The following is a 22505-nucleotide window of genomic DNA, read 5'->3' on the forward strand; positions in this document are numbered from 1 at the left end:
TATAGCCTGGCAGGTTGCTGCTGAGCCTGGCTCCTCAGAGCCTGTCAGGCTAGACTTGGATGTGGGGAGGAGGCGGGGAGGACTGTTGGGTAGGAGAGGCCAGTTGAGCGTGGGGTTTTCCTGCTGGAGGCCCCCAACAGGGGGCCTGTAAACCTCTGACACCCCTTAACCTCATTCTAATATAGACCTCGAGGGAAAGGAGGAAAGGAGGGAAGTAAATAGTGGAGGGACCTGGGCCCTGATTAGGAATTGGTTGAACGTTGCGGTGAAATCTTGCCACGTGCAGCGAGACAGCAGCAGAAGCTTCTTTACTCTCCTAGTGAGTCTTAAGAGCTGAGAGATGCATCCCTAACCAACCATATGGTCTGCGCATTCTCACCGCCTCTGTTTCTCCGTTTGTAAAATGGGCATGGTTGTTTGAACAGCTGTGGCTCCTCCGGTGTGCAGGTATAGGGAAGCGATGGAAGCAGCCTGCTGCCTTAGGAGTAACTTTTGGGGTAGGGCACAAAGGGTGGACCCATGTAAGCTCCTCGGGATGGAACTAGAAACTAGCACCTCAAGTGCAGCCCTGCGGCTGCATCCACAATTATCAGCCTACATCATAATGAACAGGCGGGGTATTTTTGTGATCTCAGAGGCCGAAAGATACACAGCTGAAGATTGCGTGTGTTCAAATTCTTATACTTGGTGAATTTCTTTCTTTCAGTCTGCCTTGTTTTCTTGATCTGAAAAATACAAAGGAATCTGCCTTTGTAAGATCTTATTTAAGAACCCAGAAAGGGTCATTGGTCATCCTGGTATCTCTGATGAGACTCTCTGATGTAATGGGCATCTCCTGGGTTGGCCAAAAAGTTCATTTGGGTTTTCCTGTAAATACAGCCAACTCACATACTGATCACTGTGTAGTTTTCCCGGTAGGGGAAAGGGCAGGCTAATTTCCCTTGCCTGGGCCAGAGGTGGGAGAACACCATTGCCTGGTGCCCAGGGACGTGAAGTACACCTAATCCTTGTTCACTTAACCCCATGACCTTGGATTATGGTTCCTTTTATTTCCTTGTCAGCAAAAGGGGAATGAACATTTTTTTGCCCTGTTTTTGCTGAATTGATTGATCTAGTTGATCTTTTTATAGTCCTTAGAGTTTAATTTTTTGACACCAAAGACATATTTTACTTCAAATAACAATATAATGTGAATACCTGTAGTAGCCAAAACACAAGATTTGAGAGGTGCGTTTAATTGTGTGAAGATAAATCTCTACACCTCTCTATGGCGTGACTTTAATTATCCTTAACCTACCAGACTCCTGCTTCCGTAAGAGAAAGCTTGGAGATTGAATTTATTCTTTTCCCGCTATACTCACATTACTGTTACGGTCAGAGTGCTTTTTCTGTCTTTTCATCTGAAATTTAAAGTTTAAACTGCTATGGTTGGGGTCACAGTTTTCCCACTGGGGAAAGCGCCTTTTTGCTCCTTTTCTGGAGCCTGTGTCTTCAGCTGATTGTTTTCCTCTATCATTTGTCAGCTTGCTACATTTGGCCAACATGGCTTTGGAAACCAAAGGTGTCAGAATGACCGACGCCTTGAGGCGGCCCAGAGCCTTTTTTACATTTTCTACTAGTTTCTTCCATTGCCAGTGGTGTTGCCAGCCATGGGGAAGAAGAGCTGTGTGTGGTTTGAACTCCGCAGCAGGGGAGGGTCTTTGAAGAGGAAAGACAAGGACAAGTCATGCTGCTGTTCTTCAGTGCTGCTGGTTCGGTGGCCGCTAATCCGAGTTTCTGAAGGGAAAATGGTCCTGTGATCACTAAGTCTGGATAGATTTGTTGTGTCTCTCTTGCCGTTCTGAGAGTGAATGTGATATTGATAGCCTCTCATATTTTCTCCTTTTCACACACCTACTCCCTCTTCCTTTCCTTCTGTCTCTAACCTTCTGGTGGTTTCCTTCTTCCCAACTCTTCTGCCTTCCATTTTCCATCCCCCTCCTCAGAGGTGCTCAGACCCACAACCTGTTCCGAACAGCTTCAGAATTCCAAGCTTGTGGTAGCTCTCCTGTTCACTTCACACGCCCATCTACCAAGCTGTCTGACCTGGCCATTGCACTGGATCCCTGGGACCTTTCTGGCCTTAAGAGGGGAAAAGTGATTTGCTAAATGTCATCTTTTCTTGTTTCTGTTCTTCCTCCCAGCAGCATGGAACTTGGTCCATGACCAAAGCTGACAACGCATCAGCTTCTGTCTGAACAAGTCCACTCGGTTTGCTTGGCAGTTCCAGCTTCTCCTTGGGCTTGGGCTGTCTCGGATGAGCATAGAATTTGAAAGGCTAGGCAATGCTGTGTACATTTTAAATTGCCTGCTTGAACCATCACTTGCTCTGTTTTTGGAAAAGGGAAAGCATGCATGAGGAAGAAACTGTTGATCACCCCTTCTAGCCAGGACTGGGCCAGGGTATATGTGTGCTTGCTAGGTGCTCCGGTGATAGGTCAGCTTAATACTGCCCCGAGCGCAAGATCTTGTGGGTGCTTGGGTGTTGTACTCATTAAGAAAAGAGAAACTATTTGGTTGACACTGGGACCTGCTTCCAAATCTGGGAACATGTGTCTTCTCTGCATGGTCCTCCTTCCTGGAATTGATAATTGCGTTTGTTTTTCCCCTGACTCCAAGCCATTGTCCCTGTCCTCCACCCTGTGTGTCCAGGTTGATTTTGGGGTTCTTCTTTCTTCCTTTTCTTGCAGAGATTCCTCTTTGCATTGATATGTATCTATGGCAAGGCAAAGATACTTTTTAAATTTAATTTTTAAACAGCCAGGAAGCCATAATTTGAAACGTTTTTTGGTTGTTTTATATAACATGTTCTTTACTTTTTTTAAAAAATAGATGGAGGTTTCATTTTTAGAAAGGACGTATATGGATAAAGCCATGCATCTTTTTTTATTTTCTCCTGAAGATTTTCAAAGTCAAATCAAGAAATTAAATCCTCTTTGTTGTTTCATTTGCTGAAACAGATATTTTGAAGTCATTTGGCAGGAAAGCCAATATGGAAACACAGGATATTTTTGACAAATTATTGTATAAAATAGGCAGACCCTTAAATTAGTTAACATATCTGTTAGGCATTTGTTGGAAAGTCAATAACATTGTTTTAAGTTTTTCTTGTGTGTGTGTGTGTGTGTGTGTGTGGGGTGCACGCTAGTCTTACTTTTTGTGTTAATTGAGTAGGTAATACACTTCAAACTCAAAATGCTGACAAACGGTGTATTAATCAAAGAGCTCCCTTCTACCCTGGTCCTTCAGCAATTCAGTTTACCTCCTCAGAAATAACTAGTATTATCATTTCCTTGTAAATCTTTTCCAGAGATATTTTCGGCCAATGTAGACAGATGTGTTTGTGGGTGTATATTCTTCAAATACTAGTATCATAAATAGTTAAAATTTCATATATATTGCCCAAAATGACATCTTTGCATTTGTATTTCATTTTTATATACTTAAAAGTACTAAAGAGTTTTTGTTGTTATTCAGCCTAGTTTTCTCTATGACCATAATTTTTCTGCTTGAAAGTGTAAGTATGAGTTCAGCTAATATTGGGGAGAATGTCCATTCTGTATGACAGTGTATTTTGTTTTTGCTGTTTTGCTATAAATAACACATACTGCGTGTTTTATCAGTGACAAAAGCAACACTTATTCACTCTAAAAAAAATATTTCTGAAAGAAAAGTTAAAGCAAAAAGAAACTACCACCCAGGGTAGCATCTGTTAATACTTAAGTATGTATTATTCCAATCTTCTTTTTATGCATTTGGGTATTTGCATAATTTTCAGCTTAGCTAATACTTATATGGTACTTAGTGTTTTGTAACCTTCAATATGATGGTTTCTCTGTATCATTTAAATAGACTCTTACATGAGGTACTTTTATTATTTAACGGCAATTGAGTATTTTAGTCAATATCCTATTTTTGGCTATTTGTCGTGGTTTAGCATATGGACTTTTGGAAGCAAAAAGACGTGGGTTTGAATCTCTGGGGTAGCATTACCTAATCCAGGCCTGTCATGAGCATTAAATGAGGTAATAGATGGAAAGTACTTACTGCAGTGCTCGGCATATTGTAAGAGCTCAATCGATAACAGCAAACTACTGAGTCGGGGCTTGGGCAAATGAAGAACAGGGAGCAGTATATAATATGACAAATAAAATGTGAACTTGTTCTATTCTGTGTCCTGATAAGGTTGAATGAGAGAAAAGGAAGATGGCCATTCATTTTATTTTCTTCAGCCTCTGTTGGCTTGAAAACCAATCTTAAGAAGATGACACTCAATTGCTTGCCCTTCTTTTTAAGAAAACCTTTTTGATCCCCAAGTGCTCAGCGGCCCTGACTTGTATCTGTCTGACTCAGAGAGGAAGTGGGAGTGGGCCTGGGGAAGGAAGGGCCTGGAGAGAACTCTTAACATCCAGTTTTCTTCTTTTCTGAGATTCCTTGTACATTTTTTATAGCTTGATAGAGTTTCCATGGGAACTGGCAGGAGATCTGATGAGAACTTAATTTTCTATGACCCAAAGTAAGCTAAATAAAGGACAAAGTATGCCCCAACCAGCATTTTTTTAAGCCCCCAGTCTCTCTGAGAGTCTCAAACTTGAACTCTCTGTCTCCTGAACTTACCTATCATCAGTTAGAAATAAATGTTTGATGTCCTGCTTTTCAACTCCCAAATGAATGCTCAGTTAATCTAACATTTCAAACTATTATTGCCACTTTGATTTACTTTTAAAAGGTTGAATTCAGAGATGGATTACATTTGTGATAATACTATGAAATAGGTTCGTTCCTAACCCCATAGGTTCAGTTCAGTTCAGTTCAGTCACTCAGTCGTGTCCGACTCTTTGAGACCCCATGAATCGCAGCACGCCAGGCCTCCCTGTTCATCACCATCTCCCAGAGTTCACTCAGACTCACATCCATCGAGTCCGTGGTGCCATCCAGCCATCTCATCCTCGGTCGTCCCCTTCTCCTCCTGCCCCCAATCCCTCCCAGCATCAGAGTCTTTTCCAGTGAGTCAACTCTTCTCATGAGGTGGCCAAAGTCCCAGTTCAACTCTCACATCCATACATGGTAGCACATTTTAAGTACTTCACTGATGCTTCAGGTGATTTGTTATTCTTTGTATTATAGAATGATTCTTCGTTTCTCGGAGCAATTAATAAGTTATCCTAGTACTAAATAGAACAAAATGAGGTAAAAATTTGGCTTTATTAAAAGCTGTAAGTAAACTGGTTATGAGTTCGTATCATATTGTTGTTTCTCCATAATGTTACCCTTAAGGTTTCCACGGATTCTAAATGATGTCCTTTTTTACAATAAAGTGTATATTAACCAAAATTGATCAAAATGAATTAGGCCAGGTACATGCTCAGCAGTATTGTCATTTGTCAGTCTCTTGTCCCCCGCCCCCAAACAGGCCAGTTCTTCTAAGGACTAACTAATTTAGGGATAGGATTTACATTGACTATATAGCGTAGAATGTAAATTCTGATCTATATTCATTTTATTTGTGCTAGTCTTGTCATCACATAGTAGCATTCCCACAGCTAGGAAAAGGTGGATTCGTGTGCAGTTCCCGCAGACACAAACCTCCGTCTGCATTCCCATTGGTGTTTTACCTTTTTGAGCAGTGGAGTGCCTTCGTCTCTAGTAATCCTGCTCATCTTGCTACTGTTCATCTTGTTTCTTTAGTTCTTCACTTGGCAAAGCTTTTCAGATCTCATTCTTGACCCTTCTTCTTTGAGAGGGACCCCATTAACTTTCTTCACAGGTTAAGTATTTACCAAATATTTTCTCTGGTTTTTGTAAGGTTGTACACAATTACTATAGACTTGTAAGTTATTTTTGAAAATAGGGAAGTAGGAACATGCAAGCACTAAATAAAATTTTGTCACTTGATTCGAAGCCTTCTGGAGCACTGGACCTGGGAAGTCAAGTCTCTCCTATTATCAGTAACACACAGGTTATGCTTTTGGTGAGCGTGACCGTTGTCACTTTAGACCACACCGTAACTAAGATGATCTTTTGTTTTCCTTCTGTGATTTTTGTTTGATTATAAAAACAATGTATGTTTGTTATATTAAGTTTGGAAAGTATAAAAGAAAATTAAAAGTAATTCAAAGCACTGTTAGCGTTTTGAGATTTTCTTTGATTCATACGTACACAGACATAAATAAATATGTATGTCGGTTGACAGCATAAGCTGAACATTTCTTCACAAACTTAAATGAAATTTCTTGAAGTGATAATTGCAGTGGTTGTGTAATCTTATTTCATGATTGTGTGATAATTCACCAATTTGTGTTCATTTTAACTTTTTTGAACTATGGTACTATGGCTTTATTTTATGTTTTGATAAACGTGCCGTACTGTGTAATCAGCTAGATTCACTAGCATACAAAATCAGGCTTCTCCATGTGGGTGGATCTAACGTGAACGTGAAGTCACTCAGTCGTGTCCGACTCTTTGCAACCCCATGGAGTGTAGCTTACCAGGCTTCTCCCTCCATGGGATTCTCCAGGCAAGAGTACTGGAGTGGGTTGCCATTTCCTTCTCCAGGAAGGGTGGATCTAAAGTTAAGGGCAAAAAAGCTTCTATTTATATATAATTATAATTTGTATATAATGTCTATTCATTGATGTTGAGTGCTTTATTTACATAGGATTTGGCCATTTAAGAAGTATAATAGCTTCCCCCCTTTTAAGTCCCTTAGATTTTTCTCATTTAGAGTCAGACATCTGTTTTTTGAGATTTTAATTATTGAATTTTGAACGTTTATTTTTTCTCCAAACTTTATTTCATTTAGTCTAGTTCTTAATGCTTAATTTTAACCTTCTATTATTCCCATATTTTAGAGCAACTAAGCAATAGAATAGGTTTTTTTTTTTTAAATTTTGTTTTTTATATTCTTGCTTATAAATCAGTAGAATATGTAGCAATAAGCTGGATAGTTTTGGAGAAAACCAGAAACAGTAACCAAAGTTGGAAGTCTTTCTCAGCCTTCTCACGGATTACTCCTTCAGCCACCTGCACTGTATCATGTATTTAAGGGTAGCTTCTCACACTTGCAAGACTTTGAGTTCTTAGACTGTAAATCTCTCCAGGCATATAACAGACCTAATTTACTGAAATGACTTTTTATTGTGGATTACTAGTCTTGTAATTTCAACTTTTATTTGTAGGATTTAGTGGTTATAACTTTTATTGAGTTGCTGTTTAAGTTTGGATAATTCATATAACTCCTCTGAATCTGCTTTTTCTTACATAGTGATGTATGCTTGCCCTAGGTAATAACTGTGATTACTTTCATTTGATTTAAAATAAAGTCACTCATTTTACTTTATGCCTTAAAAGCTCAGCTAACTAAGAGTTGGAACAAAAAAAAAACTCAATGTAATAGAAATTTTAACTTAACCATTAAAAGTAACTTACTACTGAGATATATCTTCCATTTTCAGTCTTTATAATAAGCTAGCCTGTTCCAAATTGTATGAGTTAGCTGTTTTGTATTGCAGAAGAGACCCCTCTTGCATAATTTTTGGACAGATTATATAATCTTCCTGAATAACTGTCATGTTGTAAATGTTATTAATGTGACTCCCCCTGTTCCACAGCCCAGCCACCTCTAAGCAGTTAAAATACAGTCTCACAGTGTTCAAGAGAACCGAGAATGTGTATTTAAAAAAAAACTCTCACAGATAGATTGCTGATATATTCTAGAATTATTAAAAATTGGTTATATTCATTCTTTTTTTAGGCTTGGGTGTTGCTTATTAGATCAATGCCAGTTATTGGGTTGCCCAAAAAGTTTGTTTTTTTTGTTACAGTTTATGGAAAAATCCAAGTGAATTTACTGGCCAACCCAATAATTCTTCTCTTTCCCCCCATTTGCTCCAGATTAGAGTATCTCTAACATGCCTGTCATTTCCTATTAACTATGGGATTTTTTCCCTAGACTTTTGAGCCTCATACCATTGGATATTTTATTGATTACTATATTATGCTTATTGTGATAGTTACTCAAAAGAATTTTTATCACGTCACTAATAGAATGCTCATTTTATTAAATGTTTCAGTTTATAGCCTTGTGTCCATTACAACCATTTGTTACACAGGATCTATGTATAAGTGGTCACTTCATTTGATTTAAACATGCCTATGCATCTTGGTATATCTTTTACAGAGAAAATAGGCAATATATTCATTATATTATTGGTCCATCCTTTCTTTTTCACATAAGGAATCTGAAATTTTTAAAATATATGCATTACTATTCTGTTTGATTTCATTCATATACATATATATATGAAATTTAGCATGTATATATTGCAGTTTTGTCTGCCCTTTTTGTAATGCAATAAGTTTGATTTGTATTTCCTACACCTACTAGATGTTCTGAAATGTTTTGAATGAAATGAAATGATTGGGCTTCAGACCATTCTTCTGAGATTGTTCAAGAAGTCTCTTTTTGGGTTAGTTTGCTTAAAGATCTTGGCTACTGACTGCAATAAACTCTTGGCTATAGATGGATTCCTCAGTTGCTGATTTTCTAGTGTTTGAAGGTCGGTACTGTTGTGTGATCCAAGTGCTTCTCAGGATTCTACATATGCTCACCGGGCATTTTCCTGTTACCCTCTAGACCTGCTAGAAGTTTTAGCTTAAAATTCTTTCCCACAGGCTTGTCTGAACTTGTGTGGTGATGCTACAGGGGCAGAATATTGTTAAATATCTTCACTATATTCTTAGGCTGGGCTTTTGATGATCGGATTAGTAAATTTATAGCTCAGACAGTTATGTAATGACTAAACCAGTTTTCTTATTTTGAGTTTATCCTATGTGCTAAAAGACACGGGTACTTTTCTTTAGTAGCAGAAGAATAAAAAAATCTTCCTGTGCTAAGTTATGGAGGAGGGATCATTGGGGCTTTCTGTTTATTTCTGTCCTTCTGTGCTGTAGAATAATTCATCGTTCATTTTCCACTGTAAAATTGGTGCAGGCTGGAGAGGAATTGGGTCAGCTGGTATGTAGACCATCACATAGAAACGAGCTCACGTGACCCGTCAGAGAGTGATACATTGCTGTGAAAATCAAGGATGTATTCAAACAGGCTAAGTCATGAAGATATGAGGATCCTTGAAACCGTGTTACAGTCTGGTTCATTGTGAGTGAGTGTGTGCAAGGAAACTGGAAAGCAAATGCAGCCAGTGGGAGGCTTAAAGCTTTACAGGGATTTCATACCTTGAAAGAATATTTCCATAGATTGTATCTGTATCATTTTTGCCATTTTAAACAGTGCCTGAGTGCCTGTGCTGTTTGTCCTGAGCACATGATCTGTTGGGAAGAAGATTCTTTTCCTCGGAAATGGCTGGCTGGTTGTTTGGACCATCTCCCCAAGACTTAGGCCCTGAAAGATTTCTTTTTCCTCTTAATGAGAGAGTGGTGCCTTTTTTTTTTTTTTCTTTTTTTAATGGATTTGGTTGAAGTTCTCTGAACCGGACAGGTTGGGAAATTCAAATATTTCCTTTATGTGATTTGACTCCAATGGTTTAGTTATTTGTGTTAATGATAGTAGCTTTTCTGCATATGGCATCAGATAGAGCCTTTCTTCTCTCAGCTGATTCTCAGTTATATTTTCTTCTTATAAAAAATAAGATTATTTTGATCATTATAATGAGATTTTATTAAAGTGTTTCTCAGTGCACTTGCTGTTATGGCTGCAGTCTCAAAAGTATATTTTTATGGATAAACACAATATGGTATATGAACACACTATATACATTCTGCCATAGAAGGAAATAAAGTACTGACATATGGAGCAACCTGGGTGAACCTGAAAGCATAATACCGTGTGAAAGATGTGAGACATGAAAGACCACTTATCATATGTTTCCATTTAAGGGACATGCTCAAAACAAGCAAATGGGAAGAGGCAGTAAGTAGATGGGTGGTTGCCAGGGGTTGGGGAGTGAGTGCTCAGTGAGTAAAGGGTTTTTCTTCGGGATGATGAAAGTGTTCTGGAATTATAATGGTGGCAGTTGCACAGCATTATGGATATAACGAAATTTATTAAATTGGTATACTGTTGACTGTTGGCGGAATGGCTGCTGAATGAAGGACAAGGAGTAGTTGGTGTTTCCTTCTTGATGTTATTGCTGGTTGGCATTTTATCCAGTGAGTTAAGTGGTGGGTGAGAGTAGGGATGGGGGTGGCTGCTGAAAGGTGTGAAGAGTCCCCTCATTAAGAGAAGCATCTACTTGTCTAGGGATTTGCTAATTCATAGAATTGCTTCGGATAATTACCTTTATGTTCTCATTATTAATGGGAAAGCAAGACATTTGGTTCACATGCTTGATTGATTTCACATTTGTATGTTCTCTGTCTTTTGCTCAAGATAATATCAGATTTTGAAATTTTACTTTCCTTCTCTTTTGGAAACTAGTTCCCAATTTGTTGACTAGATGTGGTAACAGGCCTTAAACTGATATTTGCTGGTTCATACAGACCGAGGTTCTAATAGGAGCAGTGACTGCAGAGGCAGTTTAGTGGTACACCCAACATATTCTGTCATATTTCATCACCTTCAGATTATCTGCTGCTGTGAGACAGTGTTTCATCACCGCTAGTTCTTAAACCCTTTGCTGATCTGTGTGTTCTGTTAGGGGCTTCCCTGATAGCTCAGCAGTAAAGAACCTACCTGCGTGCAGGAGACGTGGGTTTGACCTCTCAGTTGGGCAGATCCCCTGCAGGAGGGCACAGCAACCCACTCCAGTATTCTTGTCTGGAGAGTCCCATGGACAGAGGAGCCTGGCGGGCTTCAGTCCATTGGGCAGTAAAGGGTTCGACATGATTGAAGTGAATGACCATGCACACATACATTATGTTAGAGCTAAAAATGGAAAGCCCCTGGGTTATCATCAACCTTTATTGACTGTACCGTGATGATGAAGGGAGAGAGAATGAATTTGGTTTTTCAGAGTAGGAAGTCTGTCTGTCTTCTCTACTAATGGGAAATAGGGTTGCAGGACATGACATGAGGACGTAACACAGCCCTTCAGTGAGGAGCCCTTGGATGGAGGAGTAGAGGAAGGACAGCAGGGGAAGTCTACTGTAAAATGTTGGTGCTTAGTTAGTGGTCAGTTGGCAAAGTGGTATTTTATGTCCTGCATCCTATGAAGCATCATGTAGCTACCTCAGCTATAGGAAGTGCTGCAGATAGTTATAACAAACATGGGCCAATAGTATCAGTCTTGTCAGTGATCAGCGTGCCAAAATGCAGTTCCTTGTTACGTGACAAGTAGGGAACATATGGCAGGCAGGTGGCGGCGGCAGCATCATTATCAGCACACAGTGAGATTGGCGGTTCATCTGCAGATAGTGATGCCCACCTGCCATGGAAACAGCGCACCCCTGGGCACCCGGAAGTGTCCTTCTAGCAGTGTTCTGCGGCCCTGCATCATCCTTATTGGTTGGCCTGCATGGTGACCCTGGAATCATCCTGGGAATTAGTCAGAAATAAATGGTCAACACTGAAATCTGGTTAGAGGAGGCCAGTTTGTTTTTTTTTTAATTAAAGTACATGTTTCTGTTGTCTATTTTATTCCATCTACCACTGGTTTATATTTTTAACTTACTTTTTCTCCTTCAAATGTACTTTAAAATCTTAGAAATCTGTGATGTGGAAAGTTGAACATATACCTTTGAAGGTAAGCCCTTCTAACAGTGCTATGTACCCCCAGATTGTTTCTAAGTATGTCCCTGAATTCCCCCAAATGAGATTATAGCTACCGTTGTGTCTTTGCTTTTTAAAATTTGAAAACGTTGCCATAGCAGAAGATACAGATTTCCCTTGTTGTCAACAGCTACAGCATATTTATCAAGACATGCTTGTAATAGGCAAAAAATGGCCATGCTTACTGCCAACTTGGAACTTGGGCTAGTGTGAGAGTTCAATCACAACTTGTAATTATGCATTTGTGTTAAACCACCATGAATCCAAAGGACAGAATGCTTATACATGCATCTTTGTTTCTATAGAACTATATTCCTTGAAGTGAAATTGCCACGTCAAAAGACACTGCATATTAAATATTAGTACAATTGCCAGTTTGACCTCAGAAGATGTGCCCATTTAGGTTTCTGCCAACAGTAAAATTGCCACTTAGAGAAGCATATGAAAACTGAATGTTGATTAGATAAGAGCATGGACAACAGGGATTAAATTCAACTGGAGAACTAGGTAGAGCTGGGGGATTATGGTGGAACACAGAAGTTTCCCAGAAGTGTAGACGGACCTCCATAGATGTATGACAGTTTTGTAGGAATAGAGTGAGCTATAGACTACTAGTCCATCCCATTCTATAGCTACCTCTGAGAACTGGTGACACAGGTCCATCTAGTTAGACCTGTGGTACCTAGGCATGCGGCTTCAGTTGGCTGTCTTTAGGAGGCAGAAAAATAGCTATTTCATATCCTGCGAAGATGGAATGATTTGTCCTCCATGACCGAGGCTTCTACTCTGTTGTTAATGGGTTTGGAAACATGACTTCTAATGACTGCTGCCTGTGGGTAACCATCTATTTTCCTGGGAAAGTGATAGAAGGATGCTCTGGAATTCTTAGAGATTCTGGAGTAGCTGGGCTCTGTCTGGCTTATGTGGGTAGAATACCCCAAGTTTAAAAATACACACACACACACACATATTTAATTGTTAGATGCACATTACATCAAATTTATCATCTTAACCATTTTAAAGTGTATAATTCAGTAGTGTTAGGATATTCTCTTTCTCCTGCAATCAGTCTCCATCTTGCAAAACTGAAACTATACCCATTAAACAATGACTCCCTGTTCCCGCCTGCCCCCAGCCCCAGGAACCATGATGTACTTTTTTCTTGAAGTCTGACTACTCTTAAGTACCTTATTTAAGTGGAATCATGCATTATTTCTTTTTTTGTGTGTGTGACTGGATTATATAATTTAGCATGACATTCTCAAGACTCATTCAAATCGTAGCATATGTTAGAATTTCCTTCCTTTTTAAGGCTGAAAAATATTCCATTGACCACATTTTGTTTCTTCATCTGTGGATATTTGGATTGCTTCTGCCTTTTGATTATTGTGAGTAGTGCTGCTGTGAATATAGGCTACAAACATTTCTGAGACCTTGGATTGAATATACCCAGAATTGCTAGATCTTATGGTAATTCTATTTTTAATTTTTTTTTTTTTGAGAACTCGAGAAATATCTTTGCTTTGTGTCTCTATATGAGTAATGGAAATTGAAGGATTGTGAGTCTGGGAGAGGGCTTCTTTGTACAGCTGCTGAGAGGTAGCTTACTTCAGGAATCTAGGCTGTAATTGGTCCCTTTGACCTAGGTTTAAAATCCAGTGCTAATCACCTAATTTCCTAACATATATTTGTGGGCTGGAGACTTGGCTGTGTGAATATATGAATACTGGGTGGTGGTTTTTTTTAAAGGACCTGGATTTGAAGGAGAACACAGATGCAATCAGGATGGTCTTCGCTCAATGTCTGTGTGTAGTTTCAGACAGCAACCTCAGGTGTTGCTGCTCTATGCACGCTGTGCCTTTGATCGGGGAACTTCGTTTCATTTAGTAGGCCTCTATCTTCTGTATGCAGCGCTGGAAGAGGAAGGTAGTCTAAAGGAAGAAAGGCTTATGATGGTAACACCTGACTATCTTGGAATCTTTTCTTAGCAACACAACTGAGAATAATTTATGTAACAAAAGAGCTGTATCTTTGGGCTGTTTTTCTTTGTGCCATTGGCAGGTATTCCTTAAGAATTATATTTTTCTTTATATTTCTCCTCTGAGGTCACCATACATTTCTCTTTGTCCAAGTTACCGTTCTTTCACCTTCCATTAACTTACCTGAGTACGTATTTGTTTCCTTGGTCTGAATGACTTCTAAATGCCACCCTTTGGGCATGCTGGAGAAATAGGTATGCCCTGAACTGTGATGGACACAGGGTGGCTTTTCTGTACTGATTTCGCAATATCCAGCCCCCAAAGCATTAGGAATTGATCAGAACTCTTGGGCATACTTGAGCTCCCACTTTGATTGCTTCAGTTTCTCAGTTTGGCTTTTTGGTGAGTAGCCTTTTCCTTTGTAGACTGGCACAGATTTGTGGAGAAAATGTAATTTAACCTTTTCGTTTTTATCCCTGTCTTAAAAGCATTCTTCTTTTCTTCCAGTCCTATGACTGAGATGCCATTAAGCAAATACCCTTTCTTCATATCCCTGTGCTTCTCATCTTAGTTTCATTTTAGCTGTTGTTTTCACAACTGGATGACATTGTGTGTATTCTACACAAAGGCATGAGTATCTCTGTATATTTGTGCTGCTTGTGTGGCTGGAACTCCTCCAGGGAGAGTTCTGGACGGAGTGATTTAATTTCCCCTGACTGCTGCTGACCTTGGAAATTTTGGACACAGACGACTGTGACTGACACTTATATAGAGGAGAAAAAAGACCCACACTCACCCTTCATCCTCCAGAGGAAGGCAGTGGAGATGGTGGCTCTGAGGAGAAGAAAGAAGAGACAGGAAGGAGACCCATGTGACAGTTTCCAATAGTGTTTTGGGGGCTGCTGGCATTCTTGGGTGTGGATAGTGTGGTATGACAATTAGGTATCGGGATGAGTTCAACCATGATGCGTAAGATAATGGTTAGAACACTGATGCAAACACAGGTTGTGCTTTTCAGATGCATTTGTAGGTTTATAAGGACTTGGGAATCAAGAGCATTGATGAAAATACTTGTACCTGTGAGGTTACTTGCAAAGAGGGGTTTCTGTTCATCTCTGATCCTCCTCAGAGTTACTTGAAATATTTTCAACAGTTAGAACTTCATCTCCTTGATGATTTTATATGTGCTTGTTGCCTACCTTATACATAAACAGTGCCTCATTTCTGACCATGTTAATCTTCTGTTTTTGTCAGGGTGTCATCACTATTTCTAGAAATCATTGCCCATTGCTCTGATGACCTCTTACATAAAACATTTTCACGTTTACTTGTGAATCTCATGCCTGGGTATGCTTCTAATTAAATAGTTACCAAACTGAGTGTTTATTGGGAAATAGTGATGTCCACTTAAATGAATGCCTGATGTTGGGTAGAGACTCTTGGCATCTCCACAGGCCCCATCGGAAGCTGGGTTCTACCTCTCCTCTCAAAACAGATGAATGCATCTGACAAGGGGGTGGGAAGCAGTGGTTTTGTTTTGTCAGAAACATCAAATAAGAGAGCTCCTTGACTCTGTGCTCATCATAGAGGTTGGGAAGCATGGAGGTTCATGTTCCATTGATGAAAATGAAATGTGCTCAAAATAGTTCTGACTCTGTGGGGGAGTTGGGAAGGGTGATTGTAGATCGGAGAAAGCAACATAAATACATGTGAATAAACAGCCAGCCTTAGTACCTAATTACAATGATTTTGAAGGGGGTGTTACCAAATACATCTAGGCTGGTTGGAGAGGTGGGAGAGGATCATTGCTTATGTCTCCTTTTCTTTGCAACATAAATGTGTACTTTTTGGTCAGTGTATCTGTGAAACTTCTTTTAATTTAAGACATGCCAGAGCTAAATGATGGCCTAGTGGGACATAGCGATTTCCGCTTTTATCTGTGCTTATAAACATAAATGGTTCACATCTACCAGTTGCTCACTTTCTAATAACACCATACTCAACAGAGGCATTAGTCATAACTACAAAAGCAGGTGTTTCTTTTTTTTTTTAATAAACAATGTGTCAACCTATTTTTTTTTTTCATTTTTTTTTTAATTTTAAAATCTTTAATTCTTACATGTGTTCCCAAACATGAACCCCCCTCCCACCTCCCTCCCCATAACATCTCTGTGGGTCATCCCCATGCACCAGCCCCAAGCATGCTGTATTCTGCGTCAGACATAGACTGGCGATTCAATTCTTACATGATAGTATACATGATAGAATGCCATTCTCCCAAATCATCCCACCCTCTCCCTCTCCCTCTGAGTCCAAAAGTCCGTTATACACAGCTGTGTCTTTTTTCCTGTCTTGCATACAGGGTCGTCATTGCCATCTTTCTAAATTCCATATATATGTGTTAGTATACTGTATTGGTGTTTTTCTTTCTGGCTTACTTCACTCTGTATAATCGGCTCCAGTTTCATCTATCTCATCAGAACTGATTCAAATGAATTCTTTTTAACGGCTGAGTAATACTCCATTGTGTTTCTTTACCATGAGTTTCTAGTTACCATCCGTTAGAATACATTGGAAACATCAAGGTGAAGAATTATAGACTTGGGTCAGCAAATGAAGGATAAAGTTCAGCCACTGATTTGGTAGAGAAGTCACTCAAAAGTATCTTCCTCAAACATTAAACAGAATATATTCCACGATGACAGTTATAAATCAGAGAAATTTTCCTCCTTTGTGTACACATTTATTCTCACCCCTGAAATGTTTTTTAGAACCGAAAATTATGTAAATACCTTGTCTTTCTAGTCTAATTAAATAATAGTTTTTTTAGTCAGAAAATGAATGATAAACATTTTATTTTTTATACCATGTTTTTTCATATTTGGTTTGAGTATTTATAAGGATTCATAAATATAAAATGACAAAAGTTCCTGGGAGAAACTAGAGAAGGATAGAACCACAAAAGGTAGGATCGTGTATAGAGGACTGAGGCTAAGACTCTGGTCCCATAATGAACATTCTGGGCATGTACAGTCCAGTATTGCGACTGCAGCTATAAGTGGCTGCACACTTGAAGTACTGCTGGTTCAGACTGAGATGTGTTTTTCTTGCACAACACACACTGGATTTCGAAGTCTTTGTCAGTGAAAGAAAAGAAACCAAATACCTTAAATACTGGTTATATGTTGATATGATAATGTTTTGGGTGTTTTGAGTTAAATCAGAAATACTTTTAAAAACTAACTTTCTGTGTCTTTAATGTCACTGGTAGCTCAGCTGGTAAAGAATTCACTTGCAATGCAGGAGACCCTAGTTTGATTACTGGGTCAGGAAGATCCCCTGGGGAAGGGATAGACTACCCAGTCCAGTATTCTTGGGCTTCCCTGGTGGCTCAGATGGTAAAGAATCTGCCTGCAATGTGGGAGACCTGGGTCTGATCCCCAGGTTGGGAAGACGCTCTGGAGGAGGGTATGGAAACCCACTCCAATATTCTATCCTGGAGAATCCGCATGGACAGACGAGCCTGTCGGTCTATAGTCCACGGGGTTGCAGAGTCGAAGACGACTGATTGACTAAGCACAGCACAGAAGGTGTCAGTATACATACGTTGCTCTCATTTGTGACTCTTGTTGTTGTTGCCTCCTGAACAACAAGGATACATTTGACATCTCCTTATGAGAGGTTAGCTTGTGTCCTAGTAGATAGCTGAGCTGGGAATCAACATGCCCAGAAGCAGGACCAAGAGACCCTTGACAGTTTTGTTAGATGCTCATCCTATATCTAGATGAATGAGCGACTAAAATGTGTTTCAGATTTTAAGAAGATAATCTCTGATACTTTTAAAATAATTATGTATGCTACTTGTTAGCAGGGAGAAAAGATCAAGAATGCCTAAATTAATGTCCTGTTATGGCCAGAGCAGATGCCAACTTGGTTGCTCTCTGTTATCTTCCTGATTTTGTAAGGCAGGGCGCATCCTCCCCAAACACCTCTAGTTAGCCTATTAGTTGAGTTGATTCCCCACACTCTGCTTCAATTATCTTTGGTAAATACAATCTCCACAACTAGTACCTGCTGATTAACCTGGAGAGGGTCTAAATAAGTACTAAATAGTGTATCATTCTTTAAAATGAGTCCTATTTATCTGTAAGTTGGGATGAATATGGATGAGGTACATACTCTTGTTTGCTGTGGCTCCTTAAGGAGAAAAGTGTATTTAATTGAGTGTGTCTGCCTAATGACTTAAAGTCAACATGTGCCTTATTTATGCATATATGTATGTGTGCATGTATTTATGTATTTATCTCACAGATACTTATCACCTACCCTGTACCAGGCTCTCCTCCAAGAAAATCAGTATGTTTGTCTAAAAATAACTGACACATAGAGCTTATTATGAGTCAGGCCCTGCTCTAAATGTTTCATGTATATTAATGCATTTCTCTTATAATGGTGAGATAGGTAGAGTTATCCATGTTCAGCTGAAGCCAGAAGTGAGGTTACTTCTCCAAGTTCACAGAGTTCAGAGGTAGAATTGCTGGGAACCAAACCTGGAACCCTCCTGATAGCTCAGTTGGTAAAGAATCTGCCTGCAATACAGGAGACCCCAGTTCAATTCCTGGGTTGGGAAGAACCCCTGGAGAAGGTTCTAGACTACCCACTCCAGTATTCTTAGTCGTCCCTTGTGGCTTAGCTGGTAAAAAATCCGCCTGCAATGAGGGAAACCTGGGTTCAATCCCTGGGTTGGGAAGATCCCCTGGAAAAGGGAAAGGTTAGCCACTCCAGTATTTTGGCCTGGAGAATTCCATGGACTGTCCCAAAGAGTCAGACGTGACTGAAGGACTTTGACTTTCAAACCTGCACCCAAGTGGCTCCCAGAGCCTGTACTCTTACCCAAGCTGTTGAAATATTTTATTCTACTTACTTTTGTCTGCCTGTTGCCTTTACCAGACTTGCCCAGATGATGTGTTTTCTGTTTCCGTCATGAGGATGACAGGTCCCATGAGAGCCTTTTTTGTGAGGCAGGGTATTTTTTTTTTTAACATCTCTTTGTGGGTTTATGATTGGCCATGTGGAATAGTGGATGGAATTATATAGTAATAGCCTCATGTAACAGCCCAGATTCAGGCTTTGGCCTGGAAATGTTAGGTATCTCTTATGCACAGATCTTCGATTATCATCAGCATCATAAAGTCTGCGGAGTTCTTTGGTGGTTTGACAGTATTGAAGTATGAAGATACCTGCTCATCATCTAGTGAATGATTAGTTTCATGAAGAGTATCCATAGATTGAATTCCTTAGGTGTTACCTGAGTGTCTTCTGTTAATACTAAGCTGTTTCCAGACTTTATATGAGATTGGGATACAAATTTGGTTTTAAGTTCTTATCTTAGTTCTCTGAAGGGTCTTTGAAATTGTTTTCAAGGAGAATTCCACAATGGACCATGGAGGAATCAGATTGCCTGCTACCCTTTCTTTTTCTCTGAGAGCTTCTTTGAAAAAAAAAAAAAAAAGTAATATGCAGAATTACACTTTTCTTAATTTAAAGCTTTATCTCAATTTCAAAATATTTCTTCCCTCCTTCATGCTTTAGTATATAGAACAGAATGGTCAACAGCTTGACCATGTGGTCCTAACCATCTCATTAAGTGTCCTTCAGAATTTTATGTCTGGAAGGGTTCCTGATTACATGTATCCATTCATCAAAAAATTATTCAGTATATATACTCCTACTATATAAACCCTGTGATGCTATATAGCACACAGTGATGGCTAAATTGTCTTCTAGGATTCTCAAGTTCAGTGACTCTCTGAAGTTCTCGTCTAGTGCTCTCATTTACCAAGTGAATTGCCTGAGAAAAGTGAGGCCCGGAGAGATGATGTATGACTCATTCATAAGAGAATGACAGGTGGCATCAGCGGGGAGCTGTGGACTCCTTGTGGTCCTTGCTGTATAGAGGGCCAGGCCCTCCCCTTGTGTCCGTACATGTAAATGCTTGCATATACCCAACGTTCCAGGAGCATCTTTGCTGGAAAAATGAGGGAAACGTTTGCATTAACCCAATACTTCTTTTCAACTCATGCCATCCCATATGTAACCACCCACAAGCACAAAATTCAGGTTGTTATTATTCAGATGAAGACTTTGCTAAGATCTGCCATTGTTTAATTGAAGCTGCTCTTTATCAAGTGATTGACAAGTCAGGGATGAGTATCTGGAGATGAGAAACTCCAAGGCAGGAGAGCAGAGCTCAGACTCCCCAGGAGAGGGACATAAATGCTAATTACACGTTGACTTTAATTCTTGGTTTGTCATAGCTGTCTGCAGGTGTGCGTCTTGGCTGTGGGCTATTCTCAGGGCCTCATTTGTATTTGAGATTTTCTTTAATAATGTTACCTCCCCCAATGAGCTCTTTAATCTCTGCCTTTCAGTTCTTTCTCTAGATAGAGGAAAAAATTAATTGGCAAGTGAATGTAGAATGTAGTTACTAGTTCTTTTGGTGATTGAAGATGAAAGATTTGGGAGAGTGGGGTCTTTCCATTGATTTCCTTTGAAGACAGTTTGGGGATAGCATGCCTTTGGCCTGGAAGATGAGATGTGGAGCTGTTCATTGCCAATACACCCCTCACCACAGCCATCGCCACCGCTACTCACATAACCTTCCTGGTGAATTAGCATGATTTCTGGGAGAGAGCTGATGTTACTGTGTGCCATGTGCTTGGGCTGATGAGCTGCTGCCCACTGCCATCTCCTGAGGAGGAGGCCTGTCATTGGCAGATGCAAGGTAACCTTGAGATTCACTGAGTTTATTTTTAAGCAGGATGAATTATTTTTTCCCCCTGGTAGTGAAACTGAGGACTTGAGCTTGTTACTCGATGGATTGGGTGAAAACACAAAAATAGGTGAACATCTCTACATACTTTTTGACTTGCCCCCTGAATGCCCCAAATTGGACCATACCCACTGTTAGTGCCCTACTGGGCCCTGAGTTACTTCATGTACTCCTGAGTGGGTGCTCTTGAGGTTTAGCTCCTGTTCAGTGCTAATTTCCTGTGTGATTTTTGCCATAACTTCAACAGGTATCCCAGCCTTTTCCTTCTCCCAGAGGTTAGTTATCCGCCCTTGCCAGAGGAGAGTTGCCAGAGGGGTTGGTCAGAATAAATAGCATGCAGAGGACTCTTTCCCTCCCAGAGATTGGAGTCAGCTGTGTTTCTGTGTGTGTAGACCGCCCATTCCTTGCCCTCTGGGCTCTAACAACTCTGATCAGCTGCATGTGGGGCAACTCCGAAAACCTCTTTGTTGGCGATGGTAGTTTTTCAGCCTTGCCCCCACCCCGACTCCCTGTCTGTTCACATTCCTCACATTTATCCATCTCCTTAGCTTGGACAAAGTGATAAGGCTGAGCAGTAATGTCAGTGTGGACATCTGACCTAAGGAGTCCTCTTTATGATTTCTTCTGAGTTGTTGTATTATGACAGTACTTCTCATGAGAAAGATTTGCCTTGCCTTCAGCCCTTAATTGGCTTTCTCACTGATAGGGCTTCTTGTTGCTTTTAAAACGTGATTAGGTAGAGTGAGTGATCTGACAGAATTTGGAGGCAGCTGTTCTTCTGAAAATTTCCATATTCATTTTTAAAATGGATTTTTGAGGAGCAGGCAGTTTGAAGGGATTTTGGTGGTGCTCACCAGCAGTGTGGTTGATGCTCATACATCGCACTGTCTTCAAGTAGCTCAGTGAGAACCAAAGTGGTTTTTAGGAAAGGTGATTCTGGACTTTCAGACTGTGAGGATGGCCTCAGGGTGCTTGACTTCTCAGTACAGGTATATAAGCTTGGCCATGACCAAAGTCAAGTATATGCCTTAAGGCTGTAATGCAGGCTCTGTATGTTTCCTGATGGACACAGCACGCCACTTTGTTTTGACACACAAACATGGTCATCTTGAAAGGTTTCATAAAGAAAAAGCACTGCTCGATGTGTTTGTGTCCCTATGTTTTGTATATACTAGGATTAGCCCAGTATTAAAGGTTCTTCTGCTCCAGTCCATCCTCCTCCCGCCTCACCTCCCAAATTTCCGAAGTCCACCCCTATTGGTATTCAGTGTCGCCAGCTGTGGCGTTTGGATTCTTCTTGATAGTTCTTAACTTGGGCCTTGAGAACTATGGCAGACTGAAACTACATGTAGTTATTCTGTTGAGGCATTTTCATATTTTTAAACAGATTTTCAAAGCAGTCTGAAAAGGTTAGAGAGCTACTTTACCAAAATGTCTAGGAATCCTCCAAGAATATTCCAGATTTCTTCTCTGTCAACTGAAGTTTATGTAGGACCTTAAAGGTTCAGCCATTTGTCCTTCTCTCTTGACATCAGTCCTCTTTTAGGTTCTACAGCATCTTTTAGACTCAAAGTAGAATTGAGCAGAAATAAAGAGAATTTCCATGCGCCCCACCCACCCCCCACCCACCCCCACTGGCCCCGGCCATGTACTTCCTCCTATGTTATCAGTAGTCCCCCTCCAGAGTGGTATATTGGTTACAACTGGTGAGCCTGCCTGGACTCACCATCATCCATAGTCCATCATTTACTCGGGTTCACTCTTGGTGTTCTGCATTGTACAGATTTTGACAAATGTGTAATGACATGTATCCATCATTACAGTATAATCCAGAATAGCTTCACTGCTGTCAAAATCCTGCCCCCACATCTGTTCATCCTGTCTCATCCTAACCCCTGGCAATCACTGATCTTTTTACTGTCTCCCACAT

General features: G+C 40.1%; 1 protein-coding gene across 1 annotated transcript in view; it reads left to right on the forward strand.

The window, feature by feature from the left end:
* SND1 (staphylococcal nuclease and tudor domain containing 1) overlaps window positions 1–22505 on the forward strand; it is a 419879-nt gene that overhangs the window by 161916 nt on the left and 235458 nt on the right. The window lies entirely within an intron of this gene.

Source organism: Budorcas taxicolor, chromosome 4 (genome assembly GCF_023091745.1).
Source record: "Budorcas taxicolor isolate Tak-1 chromosome 4, Takin1.1, whole genome shotgun sequence".
Classification (NCBI taxonomy): domain Eukaryota; kingdom Metazoa; phylum Chordata; class Mammalia; order Artiodactyla; family Bovidae; genus Budorcas; species Budorcas taxicolor.